Here is a 22,815-nt window from a genome sequence, read left to right on the forward strand (position 1 = left end):
TATTATGCTTCCCCTGTATCCCCAACACCTGATTGCATAACCAGAAAATTTTGGGAGTTTCATAGGTGGGAATTCATGTAGCTCTAGTATTTCTTCCGCGGATATTTGGTTTGTGATTGGGTAATCCTTACCAAGTATTTGTTCATGTCCGTACCTTGTTGTTTTATTCATCTACCTCTATCTAAGTGGCTTCTCAATTTATGGAAGTGTGACCATTTTAGTTGGATTGCATTCGTTCATTCTTGTTCGAATGTTAAGACTATATGTTGCAATTTCAATCCATTTGATTCAGCTTGAATATATGTCTTTCAAGATGCTAACGGATGTCACCCTCTTCAGGATGGATCCTCCAACGTGTCAGAATCCTGAACTGCCGCCACCACCTCCACCTCCAGAGGCATGGCAAGCTGTGATGGCCGCTACCAATGCAAACACGCAGATGCTTATGAAACTCTTGCAAGAGCGCAACCAAGGGAATCAAGGCCATGGCAACAATCAGAATCAGTTTGCTACACTCAACCAGTTCCTCGCTAACCAGCCAAAGACCCTCAGTAACTTTGTCGAGGCTACAGACACTGATGATTGGCTCGTGGATATCTGCAAGCATTTCGAGTGCAGCAACGTCAGGCCTGAGGACTTTGTCAAGTTTGCCTCGTTCCAACTCAAAGACCAAGCTGCAGAGTGGTATCAGCAATACCAATATTCCAGAGGAGGTCGTGTGATTACTTGCGATGAATTCCGTCAAGACTTCAAAGCTCACCACATTCCTCAGAGTGTTGTTGAGAGAAAGCTTGACGAGTTCCGCAATCTGAAGCAAGGCAGCCTATCTGTTTACTAGTATAACATCATGTTCCAGAAGCTCGCTCGTTTCGCTAAGCAAGACGTCCCTGACGAGAAGAGCATGATTTATCAGTTCAGAGGTGGCCTCAGAGAAGATCTCCAACTAGCCCTTGTGCTTTTTGAGCCGCAGAAGTACGATGAGTTCTACAATATGGCACTGAAATAAGAGGCTGCTCAACTCAAGTGCGATGCTTCCAAGAAACGAGTCAGGGATGCAACTCCTTCTTCCTCAACTCAAGTGGTAACTAAGCAACAAAAGTATTGGTTGCCTCCTCCTCCCCCGTTTCGTCAGCCTTATCAGCAGAAGAGCAAAGGTGGCAATGGATCTTCCCATCCACCCAACCCAGGCTTTCAAAACAAGACTTCGTCTCATGCTCCAAGATCAAGTGATCCATATCACCGTCCGCTTTAAGAGGCCACGTGCAACAAGTGTCAGCAGAAGGGTCACTATGCCAACAAATGCTTCAATCAGAGGCGTCTTCCTCCTCCTCCTGTGAGATCTTCCAGCACCACAGTGGTCAAGCATAATCCCAAGCATGCCAAGGTCAACATGATGAACGCAGCTCAGGCAGAGGACTCATTAGATGTGATTATGGGTAACCTTCCTGTTAATGATATTCCTGCAAAAGTTCTTTTTGACTCTGGTGCATCGCATTCTTTCACGTCATTCCCATTTGCATCGGAGCACAACTTTGGCACTAAGGCATTACCTAAAGCATTGCAAGTTGTTTCTCTGGCTAAGCGTTTGAGTTCTAGCATGATGGTTTCGGATGTTTCTATTATGATGGGCGACTTCAAGTTTCTAGCTTCTCCAATGGTCCTTGGTGACTCGGATATTGATCTTATTCTCGGAATGGACTGGCTTTCTAAGCACAAGGCTCAGCTTGATTGTGCTGCCAGGTAGATTCAATTGACACATTCGTCTGAGGATGTAATCGTCTTTGCCGCTCGTGATGATACCATTCGACTGTTTTCTCTCAACAAGAAGGGCGAGCTAGATGCCATCTCTCAGATTCCAGTTGTTTGTGAATATCAAGACGTCTTTCCAGAAGAGCTTCCAGGAATGCCTCCTCATCGGCCAGTTGAATTCGTCATCGATCTTGAGCCTGGCATGGAACCTATTTGCAAATGTCCTTACAAGCTTGGACCTGAAGAGTTGAAGGAGCTGAAGAAACAACTCGATATTCAAGAGTTTATGGGTCTCATCCGACCAAGTTCTTCTCCATGGGGTGTGGTGTTCTTTTTGTCAAGAAGAAGGATGGAACGGACCGACTTTGTGTCGACTACCGTCCATTGAACAAGAAGACCATAAAGAACAAGTACCCACTTCCCAACATCAATGAGCTTTTCGAACAACTCAAAGGTGCTCAAGTATTCTCCAAGCTTGACCTCCGTATGGGCTATCATCAGATTCGCATTCGTGAAGAGGATATCCCCAAGACAGCATTCAGAACAAGCTATGGTTCATATGAATACACTGTCATGTCTTTCGGCCTCGTCAATGCACCTCCTACATTCTCCCGCATGATGAACTTCATCTTCAACGCCTACACAAATGACTTCGTCTTGGTCTACCTCAATGACATTTTGGTCTTTTCCAAGAACAAGGAGGATCATGCCAAGCATTTGAGATTGGTGCTGGATAAACTCAGAGAACATCAGTTCTATGCGAAGTTTTCAAAGTACGAGTTTTGGCTCGATGAGGTTCTCTACCTTGGGCATATCATCTCCGCCAAGGGCATAGCTGTTAATCCTGAGAAGGTGTCTGCAATTGTGAATTGGGAACTGCCTCAGAACGTGAAGCAACTCCACAGCTTCCTTGGGCTCGCAAGCTATTGTCGAAGGTTCGTTGAGAACTTCTCTAAGATCGCGAAGCCTCTTTCAAACCTTCTCCAGAAGCATGTGAAGTATGTCTGGTCGCCTGAATGTGACATCGCTTTCAACACCCTCAAAGAGAAGTTAGTCACGGCTCTAGTTCTGACTCCTCCTGATGAATCCAAACCGTTCGAGGTTTTCTGTGATGCTTCCCTTCAAGGTCTCGGTGCAGTGTTGATGTAAGAGAAGAAATTTGTGGCCTATACCTCTCGCCAGTTGAAGCCCAACGAAAAGAACTACCCCACTCATGACCTCGAGTTGGCGGCAGTTGTCCATGCTCTTTTAACTTGGAGACATCTCTTATTGGGAAGAAAAGTGGACATCTTCACTGATCATAAGAGTCTCAAGTACATCTTCACTTAGCCAAACCTCAACCTCAGACAGACTCGTTGGGTCGAAATGATTCAAGAGTATAATCCGAGTATTGAATATACTCCAGGCAAGGCTAATGTAATTGCTGACGCATTGAGCAGGAAGGCTTACTGCAACAGTCTGGTTATCAAGCCCTACCAACCAGAGCTTTGTGAAGCTTTCCACAAACTCAATCTCCAAGTTGTTCCTCAAGGATTCCTTGCCAACCTCCAAGTCTCTCCTACTTTGGAAGATCAGATTCGTGAGGCTCAACTTCTTGATGCTATGGTGAAGAAGGTGAAGATTGGGATTGCCAAGAGTCAACCCAAGTACAAGTGCTATCGCCTTGATGACAAGGATACTCTATTCTTAGAGGATCGCATTGTTGTTCCTAAAGGTGACCTTCGTAAAGTCATTATGAATGAGGCTCACAATTCACTCCTCTCTATTCACCCTAGAAGTACAAAGATGTACCAGGACCTCAAGCAGTCGTATTGGTTGACTCGAATGAAGTGCGAGATTGCTCAGTTCGTGAATGAATGTGATGTCTGCATAAGAGTTAAAGCAGAACACCAACGACCAGCGGGTCTCCTCCAACCTCTTGCCATTACAGAATGGAAGTTTGACCATATTGAGATGGACTTCGTGACTGGATTTCCAAAGTCCAAGCATGGCAATGATGCTATCTTCGTTATCATCGACAAGCTCACTAAGGTGGCTCATTTCCTTCCTATCAAAGAATTTATCACAGTAGCTCAGTTGGCAGAGCTATATACCTCCAGGATTGTCTCTCTCCATGGCATTCCGCAGTTGATATCTTCAGATCGTGGAAGCATCTTCACCTCTAAGTTCTGGGATTCTTTTCAGAAGGCCATGGGCACCAACATCCGCTTCAGCACAGCTTTTCATCCGCAAACCAGTGGCCAAGTCGAGAGGGTCAATCAAATTATTGAAGATATGCTCAGGGCATGTGTCATTTCTTTCGGTATGAAGTGGGAAGATTGCCTTCCATATGCTGAGTTCTCCTACAATAACAGCTTTCAAGCGAGTTCGGGCAAGGCCCCATTCGAGATTCTCTATGGCAGGAAGTGTCGTACTCCTCTTAACTGGTCAGAGACTGGTGAACGTCAACTTCTTGGCAATGACTTGATCACAGAGGTTGAATAAATGTGTAAAGTCATTCGTGAAAATCTCAAAGCCACACAATCGCGCCAGAAGAGTTACTATGATAGCAAACATCGTGACTTGGCTTTTGAGATCGGAGACCATGTCTACCTCCGCGTCTCTCCAATGAAAGGTACTCGTCGCTTCGGTATCAAAGGGAAGCTTGCCCCTAGATACGTGGGTCCTTTCAAGATCTTTGGCAAAAGAGGCGATCTCGCCTATCAACTTGAGCTTCCATCCAACTTTGCAAACATGCACGACGTGTTTCACGTGTCTCAACTCCGCAAGTGTTTCAAGACTCCTGACCGCACCATCAACTTCGAAGAGATTGATCTCCAGGAAGACATGTCTTATCATGAGCATCCCGTTGCTATTCTTGAAGAAACTGAGCGCAAGAATCGCAACAAGTCTATCAAATTCCTAAAAGTGAAGTGGTCACATCATTCCGACCGTGAAGCCACCTGGGAACGCGAGGATCACCTCCGTTCTGAGTACCCGGAGTTTTTCCAGTCCTAGATCTCGGGACGAGATCCTTTCATAGTGGTGGAGTGTTGTAACACCCCATATGTAACCTGCCATATTTGTATTCCAACTCTTGCCATTTCCGGCACTAAGTTATGATATTTCCTCATTGTCGGGTTGTTGACTTCGTGTTGCTTTTGTCTTTGTCATGCATCTCATATCATGTCATCATGTGCATCGCATTTGCATACATGTTCGTCTCATGCATCCGAGCATTTTCCCCGTTGTCCGTTTTGCATTCCGGCGCCCCTATGTTCTCCGGTGTCCCCTTTTACCTCTTTTCGTGTGTGGGTATTAAAAGTTCTCGGATTGGAACGAGACATACCAAGCGGCCTTGGTTTACTACCAGTAGACCGCCTGTCAAGTTTCGTGCCATTTGGAATTCGTTTGATACTCCAACGGTTAACCGAGGAACCGTAAAGGCCTCGTGTGTGTTGCATCCCAACACCTCTCCAAAGTGGCCCAAAACCCACCTAAACCCCCTCCATCATCTAGGTCGTTCGATCATGATCGTGTGGCCGAAAACCGTGCTCAATTTGGAGCCTCCTAGCTCCCTCTACCTATAAATATAGACTCTTCCCCGAAATCCCGGGTCAAACCACCCTAACCCTAGCTCCCCTCACCTCCGCGTGGCCGGACGCGTCCGCCCGCCACCGGACAACCTCACCGCCGCCACTCCCTGTGCGCCACGTGGCATCGCAGTTCCCCGCCTCCGCCGAGGCCCGCAGGGCCCAGAGCCGGCCCCTACGGCCCGAAACGTCTCCGCCGCCCGGCTTCCTCGTCCCCGGAGCTCGCGCCGCCGCCTTCCTCCTCCGTGCCGCCCCGAGGCTGCCGCGCCCCTCACCGCCCGGCACCGCCGCCGCCATCGCCGTCCTCGCCAAGTCCGGCCACAGGCAAGCCCCGCGTCGCCGGATCCGGCTACCTCCATCTCCTCCGGCCATCTACAGTGATTCCGGCGAGATCTCGGTCGTCCTCGGTTCGCGTGCCCGGACGAACCCTGGATCTGAGATGGTTGATTTTTGCCTCAGTCCCAGTAATTGTTAGCGTTTTTCATTGCATCATAACTCTGCACATGTGGCTCCGTTTTGGGCGTGTAGCATATCAAATTGTTCGTCTCGACGAGTAATTCATTTCATTCCATTGCATCATGTTCATTTTAGTTCATCTTGATGCCCTAAATGCTGTTTCAAGAGTGCTATGCAATGTTAGTTTCAGATTCTTATCAGTAATTGGACATTTGTCATTTTTGCCATGATTAATGTGTGCCTCCTATGAACTTGAGCCCTACATGTGTTTTGAAGTATGCCATGCCATCTTTACAGGGGTGTATGCCATGTATTTTTGTGATCTTTGTGGTGACTAGCACAAGCATGCAAAGTAGCTCTCGTAATGTTGCTGATTTCAGGGACTTAGAAATCTTCCAAGTCTTTTTCCTGATTATATTTTTTATGCCATGTATTCTTGTTGCTACAGAGTGATCCATGCCTCTTTTGAGCATGTTCAGTAAGGATGATTTTGAGACATTGTTGTGCTCTATCCATCCATGTCTTTGTTTGCAATTATGGAGCACCCTAGCATGACTCAATCTTGCTCTACTTTTGCTATAAATGTTCCTGGCAGAATGTTTACATGTTAAGCAATTTTGCCGAGGTTGTTGTATTTGATCCAGCCATGCGATGAGAGTGCTCTTGCCATGTTTAGCTTCTATGCCATGTCTACTTGCTGGGTGTATGCTTAGTTTGTCATGCAATGCCTTGTGGTGAGTGCATCGAGCTCGTAAACATGCCTACGTGAATTTGTTTTGCCATGTTCCAGTTTTCTGCTAAGTCTGAATCTGTTAACGAAAGTTGCTATGTTCACATGGTCGCCATTGTATTTTTTGATCCCTTTTGACTTATGGTCAGTAAGGGACTTTTGTTGTATGCTTTGAGTAGCTTCATGCCATGCCTTGCTTTGCCATGATATGTTCCTATAGCATGTTGTTATCTTGCTCTAAACATTGCTTCCTAATGTTAAATTCCTGACATGTTATTTTCACTAAGTCTGTAACCTGATATCTTTTGCACTTTTTCCATACTTGTTTGAACCTGCTATTGAGTGATTTGGCCGTAGCTCATTGTTGGAAGGCTCGGCTTTATGCCTGGTGTTTTGTTCCACTCTTGCCTCCCTAGTTTCCGTCATACCGGTGTTATGTTCCTTGATTTTGCGTTCCTTACACGGTTGGGTTATAATGGGAACCCCTTGACAGTTCGCCTTGAATAAAACTCCTCCAGCAATGCCCAACATTGATTTTACCATTTGCCACCTAGCCTCTTTTCCCTTGGGTTCCGCGGACTCAAGGGTCATCTTTATTTAAACCCCCGGGCCAGTGCTCCTCTGAGTGTTGGTCCAACCTAGAGCACCATGCGGGGCCGTCCCTTGGCAACTTGGGTTACGTTGGCTCCCGTATGCTTAGCTTATCCGGTGTGCCCTGAGAACGAGATATGTGCAGCTCCTATCGGGATTTTTCGGCACAACGGGTGGTCTTGCTGGACTGGTTTTACCATTGTCGAGATGTCTTGTAACCAGGATTCCGAGTCTGATCGGATTGTCTTGGGAGAAGGAATATCCTTCGTTGAGCGTGAGAGCTTGTGATGGGCTAAGTTGGGACACCCCTGCAGGGATTTGAACTTTCGAAAGTTGTGCCCGCGGTTATGGGCAGATGGGAATTTGTTAATGTCCAGTTGTAGAAAACCTGAAACTTAACTTAATTAAAATGAATCAACAGAGTGTGTGGCCGTGATGGTCTCTTTTCGGCGGAGTCCGGGAAGAGAACACGGTCTCGTGTTATGCTTGAACATAGGTTGTTCTAGGATCACTTCTTGATCGTAGTTTATCGATCGTGCCTTTGCCTTCTCTTCTCGCTCTCCTTTGCGTATGTTAGCCACCATATAAGCTAGTGCTTGCTGCAGCTCCACATCATATCGTTTACCCTTCCTATAAGCTTAAATAGTCTTGATCGCGAGGGTGTGAGATTGCTGAGTCCCCTGACTCACGGATTACTTCCAAAACCAGATGCAGGGACTGATGATACCGCTCCAGGAGATTCGACTGAGCTCAAGTTGGAGTTTGATGAGGACTCAGGACGATACTACGTTTCCTTTCTAGACGATTAGTAGTGGTGCCCAGTTGGGGCGATCGGGGACATTATGCATTTGGGGTCGTCTTTATTTTTGGTTCCGTAGTCGGACCTTGATTGTATCTGGATGATTGTAATGATATATTTATGCATTGTGTGACGTGGCGATTGTAAGCCAACTATGTACCTCTTTTCTTATTCAATACCTGGGTTGTGTGAAGATTACCCCACTTGCGACATTGCTTACAATGTGGTTGTGCCTCTAAGTCATGCTTCGACACGTGGGAGATATAGCCGCATCGTGGGCGTTACACCTATCAGCCTACATTCGCCTCTAGAGCGATATCTAGCGCAACACGTTGAAGCTGTTCCTTCAACACTTGTGTTGTACACATTATAGTAGCAAGGTGGAGTTGCTCCTCCACAACCTTTTTGCCACTTCAGGTGGTAGCAGAGCCTCGTTGACCCATACTCATTCTTGCTGTCCTCTTCGAGAGGAAGTTGGAGCAAGCAATGGAGCAATTGGAGAAGAGGATGGATGCTGCTGAACAACAAATCAAAGAGTTGCATGAAGATCTTAATAGGATATTTGACCAGCTGGTTGAGATGATACGAAAGGGTGTCCCCCCTACTACTAATGAAGGAGATTCATCTAAAAAAGAGGAAGATGTTCGTCAAGGAAGAAGGAGAGGTAATATTGGAGCAAGACCGCCACAACATGTTGTTCAACGTGCTTCAAGAAGGCCAATTTATGTTGAAGCTTCTGAAGGTGAAGAATATGATGATGCCCTTGAAGAACCAAATCTCTATGCATATCAGAGAGCACCCAATCCTACATATGCAAGAGATACATACAAGGTGAAAGCTGATATCCCAAGTTTTAATGGAAATGTTGACATTGAAGGGTGCCTGGATTGGTTATATGAAATGGAGACTTTCTTTGAGGTCATGGAGGTTCCAGAAGATCGTAAAGTTCCTTTGGTCACATACAAGCTGAAAGTAGGAGCCGGTGCATGGTGGCATCGCGTTCAAGAGGAGCGCAGGCTGAGAGGAGAACCTCGTGTTAGAACTTGGTGACAAATGAAAGGCCTCTTAAAAGGGAGATTTTTGCCCGCTGATTATGACCATATCCTATTTATCCAATTTCAAAATTGTGCTCAAGGAAATAGGACTGTTTCAGATTACACGGAGGAGTTTCTAAGGCTACAAGTGAGGTGCAACCTTGCTGAAACTAAAGAGCAACAAGTTGCAAGGTACATCAATGGTCTCAATGATGCTATTCAAGATTGATTGATGATGCAACAAATCTGGTCCGTTGATCAAGCACAAGCTCTAGCCTTAAAGGCCGAGAGGTTTGTGAGGATGAGAAAGACAAATAAGGCTCCATATCCTCATACCGAAGGCTAATCTAGGAGCCAACCTAATAGAGTGGAAGAAAAGGCCACTCCACCAAAGACAAAACAGCCCATCCCGAAACAAACTAGAGGCAAGGGTAAGGAAAATGAAGGCCCAAAGTGCTATAAATGTGGTAAAGAGGGACACATATCCAGCGGTTGCCCACTAAGGAATTTTTTTAACACGACTATCCATGATGGTGAAAACGATAAGAATATGAATCTGAAGATGTAGACGGACAAGAGGTTTGTTAAGAAGAAGGTGAAGAGGTGGTATGTGTGATCCAGCGTGTCCTATGTTCCACACCACAACTCGATGACACACAACGGAAGAAAATATTTGAGAGCAAATGCACGATGAATGGCAAGGTATACAAACTAGTGATTGATAGTTGCAGTTGCGAGAATATTATCTCCTAGAAGTAGGTGGACCATTTAAAGCTTGAAATCGATGATCATCCAAATCCCTACACTATTGGATGGATCAAGAAAGGAGAGAATATGAGGATCACCAAACAATGCAACCTGCCACTTTCTTTGAGTAAGCATTATCGCTCAAATGTGTTTGTGTGATGTGGTTGACATGGATGCCAGCCATGTTCTTCTTGGGAGGCCTTGGCAATTTGATGTGGATACTACACACAAGGGCAAGGAAAATTCTTACTCTTTCATTTGGAACAAGAGAAAGATCATTATCCTACCAAACAAAACCGAAGGTAATACCTCTAAGGAGGAGGGGAAAACTATGTTAACTATCTCCCATACCTCTAATGAGTTTATGGAAGACTTGAAGGAGGCAGATTTGTGTGCTGCACTTGTTGTAAAGGGAGAAGAGCACCTAACTGTTGAAATTCCAGCAAAGGTAAGTGGTTTATTGGCAAAATTTCAGAACATACTTGGGGAGCCACATGGCTTGCCACCGATGAGAGGAATTCAACATAGAATTGACTTAATTCTGGGAGCAAGTCTTCCTAATCTTCCACACTATCAAATGAGCCCAAAGGAGAATGATATATTGAAGGAGAAAGTGGAGTAATTGTTGCAAAAGGGGCACATTCGAGAAAGTATTAGCCCATGTGCTTTACTAGCCCTACTCACGCCAAAGAAAGATGGATCTTAGCGCATGTGTACGGACAGTAGAGCCGCTAACAAGATCACCGTAAGGTATAGATTCCCTATTCCCTGTCTGGATGATATGCTGGATCAGCTTAGTGGAGCAAGAGTGTTCACGAAGCTAGATTTAAGAAGTGGATATCATCAAATCCGTATAAGACCCGGGGATGAATGAAGACCGCCTTCAAGACAAAGGAAGGGTTATTCGAATGGCTAGTCATGCCATTTGGACTCTCAAATGCACCAAGTACCTTTATGCACTTAATGAATCAAGTCCTTAGACCCTTCTTATCCCACTTTGTTGTGGTCTATTTCGATGACATATTGATCTATAGCAAGGATGAGGATGAACACTTCGATCACATTCGGAAGGTGCTAGAAGTACTAAGGGAAAATGAGCTCTACGTCAACTTGAGGAAATGTGTTTTCCTACAAACACAACTTCTTTTCCTAGGATTCGTCATAACATGTGATGGCATTCATGTTGATGATTCTAAGGTTGAAGCAATCTGAGAATGGCTAACTCCTAAGACCATTTCTGAGGTACGAAGCTTTCATGGCCTTGCAACTTTCTATAGGCGATTTGTGAAGAATTTCAGCACTATCATGGAACCAATTACCGAGTGTTTGAAGAAAGGAAAGTTCCAATGGACAGAAGCAGTTGAAGCTAGTTTCAATGAGATTAAACAAAAGCTATCACAAGCTCATGTCTTGGTGCTACCTGATTTCAACAAGACTTTTGAGTTGGAGTGTGATGCAAGTGGAGTAGGCATTGGAGCTGTCCTATCTCAAGAAAGGAAGCCCATTGCTTTCTTTAGTGAGAAGTTAAGTGAAGCTAGACACAAATGGAGTACCTATCAGCAAGAATTATATGTTGTTTTTAGAGCGTTGAAAACTTGGGAAGTCTATTTGCTGCCTAAAGAGTTCATTGTTTATAGCGACCATCAATCCTTGAAGCATTTTAGAAATCAAAAGCATGTTGACCGCATGCTAGCAAGGTGGGCAACATATCTGGAGCGGTTTAACTATCTCATCGTGCATAAATCTGGAATAACTAACAGAGTGGCCGATGCTTTGAGTCGTCGTGCATGCCTCTTGACTTCTTTTGAAGCTGAACTTCCGGGCATGGATCAAATAAAGGAGTTGTATGAGGGTGACAAAGACTTTGGCCATGTTTGGGTAAAGCACGCAAGGGTCCAACCATTAGGTGATGACCATTTGATGCAAGATGGATATCTCTTCAAAAATGATTGTTTGTGCATTCCAAGAAGTTCTCTATGAGACAAGCTGGTTAGAGAGCTCCATTCAAGTGATCTTAGTGGACATGTTGGACGGGACAAGACTATCGCTAACCTGGAAGCTCGCTACTTTTGGCCACAACTAAAGAGATATGCTGGAAAGTTCGTTCAACGGTGCCCCGTATGTCAGACCTGCAAAGGCCAAGTCCAGAACACAGGGTTATACATGCCTTTTCCTGTTCCTGTTGCTCCATGGGAGGACACTTCTATGGACTTCATCTTGGTCTTGCCAAGAACAAGACGAGGAAGTGCTACTGTATTTGAGGTCGTGGATAGATTCTCTAAGATGGCTCATTTCGTCCCATGCCGCAAGACAATGGATGCTCATCATGTGGCAAACCTATTCTTTCGAGAAGTGGTCAGACTTCATGGAGTTCCAAGGTCCATTGTCTCAGACCGTGATAGCAAGTTTCTTGCTGCATTTTGGCTCACTTTGTGGAAGCAATTCAACACTAAATTGAAATTTTCTAGCACTGCTCATCCACAAACAGATGGACAAACTAAAGTTGTGAACAAGTTTTTGGGTAATCTGATCCATTGGATTTGTGGAGAAAGAAAGGAACAATGGGATTTGTCTTTATCTCTTGCAGAATTCTGCTACAATAACTCCAAGCATAGATCTGTTGGGGAACGTAGTAATTTCAAAAAAATTCATACGCACACGCAAGATCATGGTGATGCACAGGAACGAGAGGGGAGAGTGTTGTCTACGTACCCTCGTAGACCGGAAGCGGAAGCGTTAGCACAACGCGGTTGATGTAGTTGTATGTCTTCACGGCCCGACCGATCAAGCACCGAAACTACGGCACCTCGGAGTTCTAGCACACGTTCAGCTCGATGACGATCCCCGGACTCCGACCCAGCAAAGTGTCGGGGAAGAGTTCCGTCAGCACGACGGCGTGGTGATGATCTTGATGTTCTATTGTCGCAGGGCTTCGCCTAAGCACCGCTACAATATTATCGAGGATTATGGTGGAGGGGGGCACCGCACACGGCAAAGAGAACGATCACGAAGATCAACTTGTGTGTCTAGAGGTGCCCCCTGCCCCCGTATATAAAGGAGCAAGGGGAAGAGGCTGGCCGGCCCTTGGGGCGCGCCAAGGAGGGGGGAGTCCTCCTCCTAGGAGTAGGACTCCCCTTTCCTAGTCCAACTAGGAAGAGAGAAGGGGGAAGGAAAGAGAGGGAGAGGGAGAGGGAAAGAGGAGCCGCGCCCCCCTCCCCTAGTCCAATTCGGGCTCCCCATGGGAGGGGCGCGCCACCTCCTGGGCTGCTGCCCTCTCTCTCCCTTCAGGCCCACTAAGGCCCAATACTTCCCCGGGGGGTTCCGGTAACTCTTCCGGCACTCCGGTTTTCTCCAAAATCACCCGAAACACTTCCGGTGTCCGAATATAGCTGTCCAATATATAGATCTTTATGTCTCGACCATTTCGAGACTCCTCGTCATGTCCGTGATCATATCCAGGACTCTGAATAACCTTCGGTACATCAAAATATATAAACTCATAATGAAACTGTCATCGTAACGTTAAGCGTGTGGACCCTACGGGTTCGAGAACAATGTAGACATGACCGAGACACGTCTCCGGTCAATAACCAATAGCGGAACCTAGATGCTCATATTGGCTCCTACATATTCTACGAAGATCTTTATCGGTCAGACCGCATAACAACATATGTTGTTCCCTTTGTCATCGGTATGTTACTTACCCGAGATTCGATCATCGGTATCTCAATACCTAGTTCAATCTCGTTATCGTCAAGTCTCTTTACTCGTTCCGTAATACATCATCTCGCAACTAACTCATTAGTTACATTGCTTGCAAGGCTTAAGTGATGTGCATTACCAAGAGGGCCCAGAGATACCTCTCCGACAATTGGAGTGACAAATCCTAATCTCGAAATATGCCAACCCAACATGTACCTTTGGAGACACCTGTAGAGCACCTTTATAATCACCCAGTTACGTTGTGACGTTTGGTAGCACATAAAGTGTTCCTCCGGCAAATGGGAGTTGCATAATCTCATAGTCACAGGAACATGTATAAGTCATGAAGAAAGCAATAGCAACATACTAAACGATCGGGTGCTAAGCTAATGGAATGGGTCATGTAAATCACATCATTCTCCTAATGATGTGATCCCGTTAATCAAATGACAACACATGTCTATGGTTAGGAAACATAACCATCTTTGATTAACGAGCTAGTCAAGTAGAGGCATACTAGTGACATTTAGTTTGTCTATGTATTCACACAAGTATTATGTTTCCGGTTAATACAATTCTAGCATGAATAATAAACATTTATCATGATATAAGGAAATAAATAATAAATTTATTATTGCCTCTAGGGCATATTTCCTTTAGTCTCCCACTTGCACTAGAGTCAATAATCTAGATTACACAGTAATGATTCTAACACCCATGGAGTCTTGGTGTTGATCATGTTTTGCTCGTGGAAGAGGCTTAGTCAACGGGTCTACTACATTCAGATCCATATGTATCTTGCAAATCTCTATGTCTCCCACCTGGACTAGATCCCGGATGGAATTGAAGTGTCTCTTGATGTGCTTGGTTCTCTTGTGAAATCTGGATTCCTTTGCCAAGGCAATTGCACCAGTATTGTCACAAAAGATTTTCATTGGACCCGATGCACTAGGTATGACACCTAGATCGGATATGAACTCCTTCATCCAGACTCCTTCGTTTGCTGCTTCCAAAGCAACTATGTACTCCGCTTCACATGTAGATCCCGCCACGATGCTTTGTTTAGAACTGCACCAACTGACAGCTCCACCATTTAATGTAAATACGTGTCCGGTTTGCGATTTAGAATCGTCCGGATCAGTGTCAAAGCTTGCATCAACGTAACCATTTACGATGAGCTCTTTGTCACCTCCATATACGAGAAACATATCCTTAGTCCTTTTCAGGTATTTCAGGATGTTCTTGACCGCTGTCCAGTGATCCACTCCTGGATTACTTTGGTACCTCCCTGGTAGACTTATAGCAAGACACACATCAGGTCTGGTACACAGCATTGCATACATGATAGAGCCTATGGCTGAAGCATAGGGAACATCTTTCATTTTCTCTCTATCTTCTGCAGTGGTCGGGCATTGAGTCTTACTCAATTTCACACCTTGTAACACAGGCAAGAATCCTTTCTTTGCTTGATCCATTTTGAACTTCTTCAAAACTTTGTCAAGGTATGTGCTTTGTGAAAGTCCAATTAAGCATCTTGATCTATCTCTATAGATCTTAATGCCCAATATGTAAGCAGCTTCACCGAGGTCTTTCATTGAAAAACTCTTATTCAAGTATCCCTCTATGCTATCCAGAAATTCTATATCATTTCCGATTAGTAATATGTCATCCACATATAATATCAGAAATGTTATAGAGCTCCCACTCACTTTCTTGTAAATACAGGCTTCTCCAAAAGTCTGTACAAAACCAAATGCTTTGATCACACTATCAAAGCGTTTATTCCAACTCCGAGAGGCTTGCACCAGTCCATAAATGGATCGCTGGAGCTTGCACACTTTGTTAGTTCCCTTTGGATCGACAAAACCTTCCGGCTGCATCATATACAACTCTTCTTCCAGAAATCCATTCAGAAATGCAGTTTTGACATCCATCTGCCAAATTTCATAATCATAAAATGCGGCAATTGCTAACATGATTCGGACAGACTTAAGCATCGCTACGGGTGAGAAGGTCTCATCATAGTCAATCCCCTGAACTTGTCGAAAACCTTTTGCGACAAGTCGAGCTTTGTAGACAGTAACATTACCGTCAGCGTCAGTCTTCTTCTTGAAGATCCATTTATTCTCAATTGCTTGCCTATCATTGGGCAAGTCAACCAAAGTCCACACTTTGTTCTCATACATGGATCCCATCTCAGATTTCATGGCTTCAAGCCATTTTGCGGAATCTGGGCTCACCATCGCTTCTTCATAGTTCGCAGGTTCATCATGATCTAGTAGCATGACTTCCAGAACAGGATTAACGTACCACTCTGGTGCGGATCTTACTCTGGTTGATCTACGAGGTTCAGTAGTAACTTGTTTTAAAGTTTCATGATCATCATCATTAATTTCCTCACTAATTGGTGCAGGTGTCACAGAAACCGGTTTCTGTGATGTACTACTTTCCAATAAGGGAGCAGGTACAGTTACCTCATCAAGTTCTACTTTCCTCCTACTCACTTCTTTCGAGAGAAACTCTTTCTCTAGAAAGGATCCATTCTTAGCAAAAAATGTCTTGCCTTCGGATCTGTGATAGAAGGTGTACCCAACTGTCTCCTTTGGGTATCCTATGAAGACACATTTCTCCGATTTGGGTTAGAGCTTACCAGGTTGAAGTTTTTTCACATAAGCATCGCAGCCCCAAACTTTTAGAAACGACAACTTTGGTTTCTTGCCAAACCATAGTTCATAAGGCGTCGTCTCAACGGATTTTGATGGTGCCCTATTTAACGTGAATGCGGCCGTCTCTAAAGCATAACCCCAAAACGATAGCGGTAAATCTATAAGAGACATCATAGATTGCACCATATCAAATAAAGTACGATTACGACGTTCGGACACACCATTACGCTGTGGTGTTTCGGGTGGCGTGAGTTGTGAAACTATTCCGCATTGTTTCAAATGTAAACCAAACTCGTAACTCAAATATTCTCCTCCACGATCAGATCGTAGACACTTTATTTTCTTGTTACGATGATTTTCAACTTCACTCTGAAATTCTTTGAACTTTTCAAATGTTTCAGACTTATGTTTCATTAAGTAGATATACCCATATCTGCTTAAATCATCTGTGAAGGTGAGAAAATAACGATATCCGCCACGAGCTTCAACATTCATTGGACCACATACATCTGTATGTATGATTTCCAATAAATCTGTTGCTCTCTCCATAGTACCGGAGAACGGCGTTTTAGTCATCTTGCCCATGAGGCACGGTTCGCAAGTACCAAGTGATTCATAATCAAGTGGTTCCAAAAGTCCATCAGTATGGAGTTTCTTCATGCTCTTTACACCGATATGACCTAAACGGCAGTGCCACAAATAAGTTGCACTATCATTATCAACTCTGCATCTTTTGGCTTCAACATTATGAATATGTGTATCACTACTATCGAGATTCATCAGAAATAGACCACTCTTCAAGGGTGCGTGACCATAAAAGATATTACTCATATAAATAGAACAACCACTATTCTTTGATTTAAATGAATAACCGTCTTGCATCAAACAAGATCCAGATATAATGTTCATGCTCAACGCTGGCACCAAATAACAATTATTTAGGTCTAATACTAATCCCGAAGGTAGATGTAGAGGTAGTGTGCCGACGGTGATCACATCGACTTTGGAACCGTTTCCCACGCGCATCGTCACCTCGTCCTTCGCCAGTGTTCGCTTAATCCGTAGTCCCTGTTTCGAGTTGCAAATATTAGCAACAGAACCAGTATCAAATACCCAGGTGCTACTGCGAGCTCTAGTAAGGTACACATCAATAACATGTATATCACATATACCTTTGTTCACCTTGCCATCCTTCTTATCCGCCAAATACTTGGGGCAGTTCCGCTTCTAGTGACCATTCTGCTTGCAGTAGAAGCACTCAGTTTCAGGCTTAGGTCCAGATTTGGGTTTCTTCTCCTGAGCAGCAACTTGCTTGTTGTTCTTCTTGAAGTTCCTCTTCTTCTTCCCCTTGCCCTTTTTCTTGAAACTAGTGGTCTTGTTGACCATCAACACTTGATGCTCCTTCTTGATTTCTACCTCCGCAGCTTTTAGCATTGCGAAGAGCTCGGGAATTGTCTTATCCATCCCTTGCATATTATAGTTCATCACGAAGCTCTTGTAGCTAGGTGGAAGTGATTGGAGAATTTTGTCAATGACTCAATCATCCGAAAGATTAACTCCCAGTTGAATCAAGTGATTATTATACCCAGACATTTTGAGTATATGCTCACTGACAGAACTGTTCTCCTCCATCTTGCAGCTATAGAACTTATTGGAGAGTTCATATCTCTCAATCCGGGCATTTGCTTGAAATATTAGCTTCAATTCCTGGAACATCTCATATGCTCCATGACGTTCAAAACGTCGTTGAAGACCCTGTTCTAAGCCGTAAAGCATGGCACATTGAACTATCGAGTAGTCATCAGCTTTGCTCTGCCAGACATTCTTAACGTCGTCAGTTGCATCAGTAGCAGGCCTGGCACCCAACGGTGTTTCCAGGACGTAATTCTTCTATGCAGCAATGAGGATAATCCTCAAGTTACGGACCCAATCCGTATAATTGCTACCATCATCTTTCAACTTTGCTTTCTCAAGGAACGCATTAAAATTCAACGGAACAACAACACGGGCCATCTATCTACAATCAAACATAAACAAGCAAGATACTATCATGTACTAAGTTCATGATAAATTTAAGTTCAATTAATCATATTACTTAAGAACTCCCACTTAGAAAGACATCCCTCTAATCTTCTAAGTGATCATGTGATCCAAATCAACTAAACCATAACCGATCATCACGTGAAATGGAGTAGTTTTCAATGATGAACATCACTATGTTGATCATATCTACTATATGATTCACGCTCGACCTTTCGGTCTCAGTGTTCCAAGGCCATATCTGCATATGCTAGGCTCGTCAAGTTTAACCTGAGTATTCTGCGTGTGCAAAACTGGCTTGCACCCGTTGTAGATGGACGTAGAGCTTATCACACCCGATCATCACGTGGTGTCTGGGCACGACGAACTTTGGCAACGGTGCATACTCAGGGAGAACACTTTTATCTTCAAATTTAGTGAGAGATCATCTTATAATGCTACCGTCAATCAAAGCAAGATAAGATGCATAAAACATAAACATCACATGCAATCAATATAAGTGATATGATATGGCCATCATCTTCTTGTGCTTGTGATCTCCATCTCCGAAGCATCGTCATGATCACCATCGTCACCGGCGCGACACCTTGATCTCCATCGTAGCATCGTTGTCATCTTGCCAATCTTATGCTTCTACGACTATCGCTACCGCTTAGTGATAAAGTAAAGCATTACAGGACGATTGTATTGCATACAATAAAGCGACAACCATATGGCTCCTGCCAGTTGCCGATAACTTGGTTACAAAACATGATCATCTCATATAATAAAATTTAGCATCATGCCTTGACCATATCACATCACAACATGCCCTGCAAAAACAAGTTAGACGTCCTCTACTTTGTTGTTGCAAGTTTTACGTGGCTGCTACAGGCTTAGCAAGAACCAATCTTACCTACGCATCAAAAACCACAACGATAGTTTGTCAAGTTGGTGCTATTTTAACCTTCGCAAGGACCGGCGTAGCCACACTCGGTTCAACTAAAGTTGGAGAAACTGACACCCGCCAGCCACCTGTGTGCAAAGCACGTCGGTAGAACCAGTCTCGCGTAAGCGTACGCGTAATGTCGGTCCGGGCCGCTTCATCCAACAATACCGCCGAACCAAAGTATGACATGCTGGTAAGCAGTATGACTTATATCGCCCACAACTCACTTGTGTTCTACTCGTGCATATAATATCAACACATAAAACCTAGGCTCGGATGCCACTGTTGGGGAACGTAGTAATTTCAAAAAAAAATTCTACGCACATGCAAGATCATGGTGATGCACAGCAACGAGAGGAGAGAGTGTTGTCTACGTACCATCATAGACCGGAAGCGGAAGCGTTAGCACAACGCGGTTGATGTAGTCGTACGTCTTCACGGCCCGACCGATCAAGCACCGAAACTACGGCACCTCCGAGTTCTAGCACACGTTCAGCTCGATGACGATCCCCGGACTCCGTTCCAGCAAAGTGTCGGGGAAGAGTTCCGTCAGCACGACGGTGTGGTGACGATCTTGATATTCTACCATCGCAGGGCTTCGCCTAAGCACCGCTACAATATTATCGAGGATTATGGTGGAGGGGGCACCGCACATGGCTAAGAGAACGATCACGAAGATCACCTTGTGTGTCTAGAGGTGCCCCCTGCCCCCGTATATAAAGGAGCAAGGGGAAGAGGCCGGCCGGCCCTTGGGGCGCGCCAAGGAGGGGGGAGTCCTAGAAGGGGGAACGAAAGAGAGGGAGAGGGAGAGGGAAAGAGGAGCCGCGGCCCCCTCCCCTAGTCCAATTCGGACTCCCCATGGGAGGGGGCGCGCCACCTCCTGGGCTGCTGCCCTCTCTCTCCCTTCAGGCCCACTAAGGCCCAATACTTCCCCGGGGGGTTCCGGTAACCCTTCCGGCACTCCGGTTTTCTTCGAAATCACCCGAAACACTTTCGGTGTCTGAATATAGCTGTCCAATATATCGATCTTTATGTCTCGACCATTTCGAGTTTCCTCGTCATGTCCGTGATCATATCCGGGACTCCGAATAACCTTCGTTACATCAAAATATATAAACTCATAATGAAACTGTCATTGTAACGTTAAGCGTGCGGACCCTATGGGTTCGAGAACAATGTAGACATGACCGAGACACGTCTCCGGTCAATAACCAATAGCGGAACCTGGATGCTCATATTGGCTCCTACATATTCTACGAAGATCTTTATCGGTCAGACCGCATAACAACATATGTTGTTCCCTTTGTCATCGGTATGTTACTTGCCCGAGATTCGATCGTCGGTATCTCAATACCTAGTTCAATCTCGTTATCGGCAAGTCTCTTTACTCGTTCCGTAATACATCATCTCGCAACTAACTCATTAGTTGCATTGCTTGCAAGGCTTAAGTGATGTGCATTACCGAGAGGGCCCAGAGATACCTCTCCGACAATCGGAGTGACAAATCCTAATCTCGAAATACGCCAACCCAACATGTACCTTTGGAGACACCTGTAGAGCACCTTTATAATCACCCAGTTACGTTGTGACGTTTGGTAGCACACAAAGTGTTCCTCCGGCAAACGGGAGTTGCATAATCTCATAGTCACAGGAACATGTATAAGTCATGAAGAAAGCAATAGCAACATACTAAACGATCGGGTGCTAAGCTGATGGAATGGGTCATGTCAATCACATCATTCTCCTAATGATGTGATCCCGTTAATCAAATGACAACACATGTCTATGGTTAGGAAACATAATCATCTTTGATTAACGAGCTAGTCAAGTAGAGGCATACTAGTGACGTTTAGTTTGTCTATGTATTCACACAAGCATTATGTTTCCGGGTAATACAATTCTAGCATGAATAATAAACATTTGTCATGATATAAGGAAATAAATAATAACTTTATTATTGCCTCTAGGGCATATTTCCTTCAAGATCCACAGGAAGGAGCCCTTTTTCCATTGTCTACAGTAAAGTTCCATCACATGTGGTGGACCTGGTGAAGCTACCATCAAGGGGAAACTCAAAATCAACATTGTCCTTTGCTGATATTTACACCGAGTTATTTGAAGAGATTCGCGGTTCTTTGGAAGCACAAAATCAGAAATATAAACAACTTGCTGATTGCAAAAGGAGGCTAAAATCATTCCAAGCCGGTGATAAGGTGATGGTATACCTCTGAAAAGAGAGGCTGCCTTTAGGTGTTAAAGGGAAACTTAGGCAGCGAAGGTATGGACCCTTCTCTATCGTGAGGAAGATAAATGATAATGCTTATGTGATAGATCTTCCAAGCGATATGGGTATCTCCAACACTTTCAATGTTGCGGACTTGACTCTCTACCATCCAGAAGAAGCGCTCTATGAAGATAACTCGAGGGCAAGTTCCAAATAACCAGGGGAGAATGATGAGGAACAATAGATGAGGAACATGAAAATATAATCATATGTCAAATCTGTTTGGCTACTTCTAGATACTTCCGTTGTGGTCTAGTATTTCTTTGCTTTTCTTTATCCTACCTACTATTTTCTAGAGTCTTCTAGTTGTGAGTAGCTATGAGTAGAATGGTGAACCTTAAATAATGTTTCTAGAGTATTCCAGCTATAAGTAGAAGTATGTGAAGGCTTCCCAAAGCCCTATAAATAGAGGTCATCACCTCTATTTTATAACCAGACTATGTACCCCTACCTATAATAGAACTTGTTGTTCTTATCTAAGATCTTGGAGTAGATCTTGTGCCCTAAGAGTTCTGAATTGAACTCATGCTGCCCTATCAACCTGCATTCGCCTCTAGAGCGATATCTAGCGCAACACGTTGAAGCTGTTCATTTAACACTTGTGTTGTACACATTGTAGTAGCAAGGTGGAGTTGCTCCTCCACAACCTTTGTGCTGCTTCAGTGGGCCCCCTGACGCTCCACCGACATCAACTCCAACTCCATATATTCGTGTTTGGGGAGAAAAAAAATCAGAGAGAAGGATTTATCGCGTTTTACAATACGGAGCCGCCGCCAAGCCCTAAACTCTCTCGGGAGGGCTGATCTGGAGTCCGTTCGGGGCTCCGGAGAGGGGAATCCGTCGCCATCGTCATCATCAACCTTCCTCCATCACCAATTTCATGATGCTCATCGCCGTGTGTGAGTAATTCCGTCGTAGGCTTGCTGGACCGTGATGGGTTGGATGAGATTTATCATGTAATGGAGTTAGTTTTTTTAGGGTTTGATCCCTAGTATCCACTATGTTCTGAGATTGATGTTGCTATGACTTTGCTATGCTTAATGCTTGTCACTAGGGCCCGAGTGCCATGATTTCATATCTGAACCTATTATGTTTTCATGAATATATGTGAGTTCTTGATCCTATCTTGCAAGTCTATAGTCACCTATTATGTGTTATGATCCGTTAACTCCGAAGTGACAATAATCGGGACCATTACCGGTGATGACCGTAGTTTGAGGAGTTCATGTATTCACTATGTGTTAATGCTTTGGTCCGGTACTCTATTAAAAGGAGGCCTTAATATCCCTTAGTTTTCAATAAGACCCCGCTACCACGGGAGGGTAGGACAAAAGATGTCATGCAAGTTCTTTTGCATAAGCATGCATGACTATATTCGGAATACATGCCTACGTTACATTGATGAACCGGAGCTAGTTCTGTGTCACCCTATGTTATAACTGTTGCATGATCGATCGCATCCGACATAATTCTTCATCGCCGATCTAATGCCTACGAGCTTTTCATACATTGTTCTT

Source organism: Triticum urartu, chromosome 2 (genome assembly GCF_003073215.2).
Source record: "Triticum urartu cultivar G1812 chromosome 2, Tu2.1, whole genome shotgun sequence".
NCBI lineage: Eukaryota > Viridiplantae > Streptophyta > Magnoliopsida > Poales > Poaceae > Triticum > Triticum urartu.